The sequence below is a fragment of the Pararge aegeria genome, chromosome 14, assembly GCF_905163445.1.
Source record: "Pararge aegeria chromosome 14, ilParAegt1.1, whole genome shotgun sequence".
NCBI lineage: Eukaryota > Metazoa > Arthropoda > Insecta > Lepidoptera > Nymphalidae > Pararge > Pararge aegeria.
In genome coordinates, this window is record NC_053193.1 from 15,955,333 (window position 1) to 15,963,762 (window position 8,430).

Sequence of the window (8,430 nt, forward strand, 5' to 3'; positions counted from 1 at the left end):
AAGATATAAAATTTACATGTCCTCTGGCCAAAGCACTGCAATCGTAACAATTATTAATAAATTATGGCTCACATTAAAATTTGCAACACCATTATGCATATTCAGCATTATGCTACATTGTACCTGACAAGCAAAAAAAGCATGCAGCACGCATTGGATGTTATTTCCGCCCATGCGAGTTCTAAGGATAAAACTGTGGGAGGGGATAAACGTTTAGTCCTTTTCCTTTGAATAAAATGTCTGCTGGCCATGCTGGCCGTGCTGCCCTAACACCATAACTCTCTACCATCTTGGACTGCATCATCACTTACCACCAGGCACGATTGAAGGCAAGGACTAACTTGTATTGGAATGAAAAAATATAGCAGTGCTGTTCTATGTAGACGCGCCAAACGTAAGGATTTTAACTTATTTTGATTTTAACTTATTTTAATAGTACAATAGAAAAGCCTTTACTTAAATTACTCTAACGTTAATAAAGTTTTTAACTTAATGTATTTAAAAATTATTTTTATTTATTCAGTATGTCTGTTCTTCTTATTATCTTTGCCAATTTGTAGTGACGTCGTAAAGTGTGACGAAACTAACGGCTTCTCCCACGGCGGCCTATAGAGTTGTATTGTAAATCAGACCTTATTGCATCAAAATAAGAATCAAAATGTAAGACAAAAATATCTACACCAACATAATATTGTTAAGGCAAACAATAAGTAATGAAATTGCAATTCTGTATTCGTTTACAGTACACAACGAAATTACGTGGGTGAAATTGCTAACGAGCGTCCCACAGCGTCCCTTTTCATCTTACAAGTTGGAAATGGGAAAGCCCAAGATGTCACGAATGTCAGTTTTGTATACGTTCTCTGTGGTAAATTTCTTAGTTATACAGGGTGTTCTTTTAGAAGCGGCCAGGGAACTAGAGCTTAAAATTTGAGTTATGGTAGAGGATTTTGAGAAAATTGATTACTTACTTAACAACAATAAATAAATAGCTAATCTACTGACACAGTAGGTTCTAGATAGCCCTTCAATGTAAAATAACACTGCTATCTCAACCGGTGGAAAATGATGAAGCAGTCCAACATGGTAGAGGGCGAGGGAGAACCTCTTAGGGGTACGGCATTTCACTTTTTATATACCCACCCCTATTCGACCGCCGTCCACCTGTTAAAGGAGTTTGGTCTTTGAATCCATTTGAATTTAGATTTGATCTTGGTTATTCGTAGAAAGAACTGAGAACTTAAACAACTCAGGTTATTAATTATCTACTTGAATATTTTTAAAGGAAAACATGGGCTGTAAGTAGATACAGAAGATATTTAACAAACCAGCCAATGCAATTTTTAATATACCTATTTCAGTCATCTCACCGAACAGTTTTCGCATCTTATCCCTTCCTGATAACGTCCTGTATAAAAAACGCTTACGTTAACGTGAAAAAGTAATTTCTATGTTAATATGTTAGATGGAAACTTTAGCGATGCCGGTAAGTTATGTCCTGGTGGATTTATACAATAAGTAGAGCGCCTACGTAAAGAATATACTAACAAAAAACTTACTTGGTTTCTAAAAAGAAATTTCATAAAAAACCGGATAACATTAGGTGCACCACCATCGTCCAAAGCCTACAAAATGTTCATTCTAAAAATTTATTGGGCCATATAACATCAGTGTCTAGTGTGAGATTTTTACGTATTTGATCGCGTTAAATTTATTTGTATGGAATTTAAAGGGCGCCATCTAGTTATAATATCGGATAACAGTATTTACACTAGATGGCTCTCATTCGATATCTTACATATCGTAGTTAACTTTCACGCAATTAAATAAGTAGCAATACTCAATTGGTATAAGAAAAACGTTATTTAATAAGTGGTGATACTCCAGTGATTAGGACTTCGGCTCGACTTTTGAGGGGCCGAGTTCGAATCCTAGCACGCACCTCTAACTTTACTAAGTTATGTGCGTTTTAAACAATTGAAATATCACTTTGTTTACAGTGAATTAAAACTTCGTGATGAAACCCGCATGCCTCAGTTCTCCAGATTGTTCTCAAAGGCTTGCAATACCCAATAAGCACCGTAGTGGACTACTATGGCCTAAAGGCAAAACCCTTCTCACTCTGGGGGGAGACCCGGGCCCTGTAGTGCCGTAGATAGATAGATAGATAGACCAGGTACTGTCATTATCTCGCTCAGTAAAGACGACTATTATTATTTATTTATCTACTCAAACTCATATCTAAGTATTTATGGTATATTAAGATATGTATTGGTATAATTATTTTTTATATTTATCAATAGTATTTTTTTTTATTTGTGTAGTCTGGTTTATGTATTAGTATGTAGATATTCGTATGTATGTACTAAATAGTGTACCCCACCTTTTTGTTTTCTTTTTAGTTTCCTAATCCTAAGGTTGCCTGGCACAGATCGCTACTTAGCGATAAGGCCGCCTTTTGTATCCTGCTTCATTCTTCACGTTTTTGTTCTTTTTTTTGTCTCGTTTTTCTGAGTTGTGTACAAATAAAGAGTATAAATAAATAAATAAATAAATACTGTAGATACTAAGGTACTGTATAGAAAGATAGACTAGGTACTTAGCCCTTGACTGCAATCTCACCCGGTGGTAAGCGACGATGTAGTCTAAGATGGTATCGGGCTAACCTTTTAGGGAGTATGGTCGTCATACCCCTGATCGGTTATTACGCGGCATCGCACCGGAACACTAAATCACTTAGCAGCACGTCTTTGTCGTTAGGGTGGTAACTAGCCACGACCAAAGCTTCCCACAAGACCAGAGAACATTCAGAAATTATAAATTCCAAAATTGCCCAGCCGAGAATCGAACCCGGAACCTCCTCCTTAAATTCACAGCGCTCACCGTTGTGCCAGGGAGGTCCTCGAGGTACAGTAAAAAGTGTTTCATTGTTAAATTATATGTATTAACATTTTAAAAATTTCAGTTTTAGTGACCTAACTTATGCCTACAGTCTACACTTACGGCGTATCTACGGGAAGGCGTTAATTACAAAACAGAAGCGCAATGGCATTTACTGGATATATCCTGTTTACCGTAAAGCTAAGAAACCTTTATCCGTTAACGAACGATCACCTACTTTGCACTAAAATTCGTACGTCTCATTCACATTTCTCTCTAGTCTCTACGTTACGTGGTCTCTAAATATTTCGGCTTTGGTGGAAAAATCCCCAGCGTAAATGTCGGAAATAACTATTTCTTCGAGATATGTTGAAGGCTGCCATCAAAACCAACGCTACTACGCAATCTATACGCGTGATTGCGTGATATGGAGTTTAGTACTACCTGATTTTTATTGTTTTCGGATATATGCGACTAGAAAACACCACCTCACCGTCGCCACAGAATATTTCTATAGAACTATAATCGACAAAGATCCGGAGATAAATATGCTCATCAGGCGACCAATACGCTCTCCGCTCGCCATCCTCGTCTCCCCGGTTCACACTTATGTACCCGTACTCTGCTGAGTACACAATACTGAAGCCTCCAAGTTTCCATTCAAATAAAATGGCCGCATCAGACACCGAGGATGTTGAGTTCACTAGCAGTTCGAAAGACTTAGACCCACCTCGAAACATTTTTCCAGGGCTGTACCAGGCATTATCCAGTAATTCTGAACGTAAATCAAACATGAGAATGCGCCCTTTTTTATTTAAACGAAGTTCTCGTGGCACTGTCGTCATGCTTGCCCATCCGAACTTAGACGCGCCAAAAAAAGCGCCCAAAAGTGAGTGCGGAATTTCATTTCAAAAGTCGGCATTGTGTGTGAAGATATCCAGGAAAAATCATCTTCAATCCATGATTATTATTGTTTACGACCTTTGCATTTTATTTATTCAAACAGAGGTAGCAAGAAAGCGGTGAAAGCTCAGTGGGTCGACTTCACTTTCGATGTGCAGAGTTCGAATCCCAGCACGCACGCACCTCTAACTTTTATTTATAAGTTATGTGGTTTTTAAGCAATAAAAATATCACTTGCTTCATCGGTGAAGGAAAACATCTGGAGGAAACCAGCATACCTGAGAGTTCTCCATGATATTCTCAAAGGTGTGTGAAGTCCACCAATCCGCACTGGGCCAGTGTGGTAGTGATGATATTGATACAAAGATTGCTTGTAACAGATGGTTTCCAGCTATAAGGCCGCCTTTGCATTCCTACACATTTTTTTGTTATTTTGTTATAAGTATTGTTTTGTTTTCTGTACAATAATGTGTTACTTCTTCATAATAACTAAACATTATTGCCCGACCGGCGACCCGGAAATAGTATTCAGGAAGGAACTCACGCAGTTCTTCTCGGATAAGACCAATAAAATACCTATAGGTAGGCAGTATTTTACGTTGCATGCTTGTATGAACAGACAGAGAGAAAAAAAATATGTCATTATGCCACACAATACAAAATTCATAAATGTTTTATTTATGTAGACCTTAACCCGGGTACTTATGAACCGTTCATTAATACTTAAGTAGGTATAACAATATGTTATCACTAATGTTAGGTAATGGTGACAACTACATTCGTTAACTTCACATTAAAGCTAGGAGGGTTCCAAACACGTCCTGCAGGGCTAGCACGGGCAGGAGACTAAAATTATATCCCCCGATTACACGGCTTCCCGATTATCTTCTACAGCTTTATCAACTCTCAGAGCACTTGCGCATAAGTGGAAATAATATCCAAACAATATATGTGTAATAATAAACGGCTGTAAACTTCTTCTATTCCCTGTTCCCGTGCTTTAGCAGGTGGACACTTTAATTATATCCCTAGTAAGGGCAGTGGCGTGCATAGGGTTTTTGACCAGGGTATGCATAAAGCAGGTACATTGCATAAAATAGAAAAATTCCCCTCCAATACGAGTTATATAAGATAATTTGGGTATGCAGTGCTTTTGTGCATGTATGAAGTGCACGCCACTGAGACGGGGATATAATCGGGGGATATAGTCAAAGTCAAAAATATCTTTATTCAAGTAGGCCCATAGGTGGCACTTTTGATGCGTACATATGAATTACACGGTAGTGAGATGATGGCGATAACCACATTCGTAAACTTAAAACTAAAGCTACGAGCGTTCCAAACGCGTCCTGGTCTAAGAAGAAGCCCACAACAAACTTAGTCGGGTGTTTTTTTTTTTGTTATCACCATCTCACAATGCCTTTTTACATTATTCGAAGAGCAACCTGGTTAGAGCAATAATTTACACACAAGCTTTTTTATCGATTACGTAGTCCTTTATACTATAATAGGACTTTTCTATAAGCTTACGTTTAATACAAACTTTGAACTTTTTAAGAGACATCTCCAAGATGTCATTTGGTAGTTTATTTTAGAATTGTATGCAATTTCCTTTAAGCGAATTATGAATTTTATGTTACCTAGTATATTGTACTGTAAGTTTATTCTTACTTCCAATGTTTAAATTATTGCAGTCACATTTTTTCTTAAATTTAGAAATGTTTTTATGAAAGTACATTAAATTTTAAAATATGTACTGACTATACACTGTCATTATTTTAAAATTTATCTATAATCTTTGCCTCCTGCCTGTGCTAGCCCTGCTAGAACCCGAAACCTAGTGGCTGACGCTCACACAGCACGGCCCTCTGTACGACGCTCTGACGTCACTGCGTACATTTGCGTGATAGTCCGCAGCACAACAATGACGAGCTGCCAGAAAAAGTTGTACTACTACTATACTACATTCATACGATTACCCAGCTGTACGGAATAATCTAGGTCTCCTGAAACGTATTAGGTTTTTGATCTAGTGATAAAAATGCTACTTTTAATCAAAATAATCTCAAAATCATCTCAATAACATTTTGAACTGTAGGTATTTATTAAATTTAGAGTACTAATTAATCGAAGGGGTTTTTATAAATAAACCGCCTTTCATGATACGTTTATGTTTAATAGATTATGAGTTTAATGTGGGGTCAAAAATGCTGCTCAGTTAAGAAACTGCGAATCTGCGAAGCGTGCAGCTAGTTTACCCTTGATATATATAAACATATATATATCCTTTTTTTTGTTAAATTTTGGTTTTTAAAAAAAAATATTGGGCCTTTTCTAGAACTCACTTTAGCACTCAAGATTTATCAAAAAAGTTAGCCATCAAATAAACAATAATACGAGTTAGTGTTAATAAATTGTTTTATTGTATAAATATAAAATAAAAGAATAATACAGTATAATAACTATGCTAAAATATTGCTTGGCATTAATATATTATTAAAATGATGAAATTCTTCATATTATCACAGTAAAATGAACGATTTGGTCCTATTTATACCTGCCACCGAAATACATTTTTCACCTTAAAATAAATGTTTTATTTATCTCATAACATAGATATATTTCTATCTCCATCTTATAAGATACAAAAAACTTAAATACTTACATACTAAAATTTTAATAAAAAATACATAATATTTTTTTTTTACTAATTACACAGTCAAATTGTATTGTTATTATGTCAAATATTGACAAAATAACATTCGAGAAAATATGGCTACAAAAATTCGAGATATAAAAACTGTAACAAGATTTGCATGCTCGCAATTTCAGAGGAGTTAAAAACAAACGTCAACGTAAAATTAACCTAGTGCCACTGGTTTTAAAGTCGCAAATTGCGTAATCCTGTTTTTTATGCTAGCGTATTTGAGTTTTAAAAGAAGACACATAAATTCTATTTTTCTCTGACGTTACAGAGACTTTCGTTTGGGTGCGTAAAAAATATCTGTTAAGCGTTATTGTACGCTTAGCAGAAGAATGGTAAACACTACTAACTAGCCCTAATTAATCCATTATGATGTTTTAGAAAAAAGCCCCCCGAAATCTTAGCTCCCGTTTTATATTAAAAGGTACCAGATTATTGCAACTTACTTAAAACTTACTTTTCCTAAAACATTATGCTTCTCGATTTACGGTTCTAGCACAATTTAAATATAAATCGGAAGTATCAAAAAAGAGTGCCCAAATATTAAGATATCCAATGGAATATCGCTTCTATTCGATTTTGTCTCCTTAAGTTCAAGCAACGAAATTTTATCTTGTCATACGGCTTCAGAACGTTCGCACGTTTAACTTAACTAAATAAGTATTAAATAATACAATACAAATATAATTAATAAAGTCAAAGTCAAAGTCAAAAATATCTTTATTCAAGTAGGCCCACAGGTGGCACTTTTGATGCGTACATAAAAATTACACGGTAGTGAGATGATGGCGATAACCACATTCGTAAACTTAAAACTAAAGCTACGAGGGTTCCAAACGCGTCCCGGTCTAAGAAGAAGCCCACAACAAACTTAGCCGGGTGTTTTTATTTTTTTTTGTTATCGCCATCTCACAATGTCATTTTAAATTATTAGAAGAGCAACCTGGTTAGAGCAATAATTTACACCCAAGCTTTTTTATCGTTTACGTAGTCCTTTATACTATAATAGGACTTTTCTATAAGCTTACGTTTAATACAAACTTTGAACTTTTTAAGAGACATCTCCAAGATGTCAATTGGTAGTTTATTGTAGAATTGTATGCAATTTCCTTTAAACGAATTATGAATTTTATGTAATCTAGTATACTGCACTGTAAGTTTATTCTTACTTCTAATGTTTAAATTATTGCAGTCACATTTTTTCTTAAATTTAGAAATGTTTTTATACATTTTGATACCATAATTAATCGAGCAAATAACATTCGAGCAAAGATATTTGTTTTTAGAAAGAGTATCTAAAAAAACTCTAGGAAGATCTACGGTTTTTCTATTGCCTTAGTGCAAGATTTACTCGTTCGCAATCGAGGAGTCGTTTTCGAGTATGGAAATACTTGAACTGCGAAGTAAAATAGATCTTATTCGCGTTGTTACTAAGCTCACATTAGCCTACAATTACGTAGCTCAGGATTTTGACAGAAAGCTTGTAAAACAAAATCAGAAGTACAGGATTTGCGACTCCAAAACGAGTGCCATTAGGTCCATTTTAATTCAACGATGTAGAGACTATTCTATAATAGAACGGGACTCCTCGATTGAGAGCGAGCAAATTTTGTACTAAGGCTACTGGTTGAATTTTGAATGTGGATTTTATGATTTTACTATAGCTAATCATTTGTGTTTGTAATGACATAATATTATGTTAACCATTGTTTTAATGCAGTACCAATAACAAATGCATCGTAAGAAAAAAACGGACGAGTACTTATTTATCATAATATCAATCACTAATTTAAACCCACGAAACCTAATTGGAGCAGAGTCGTGGGTGTATGTTGTAATACCCTTTCTCTTGTGAGAGAAGAGGTATATATGCCCAACAACGGGACGTTACTAGACTGATTGATGAAGATGATAATGATGAATAATTAATATTGATATCTGAT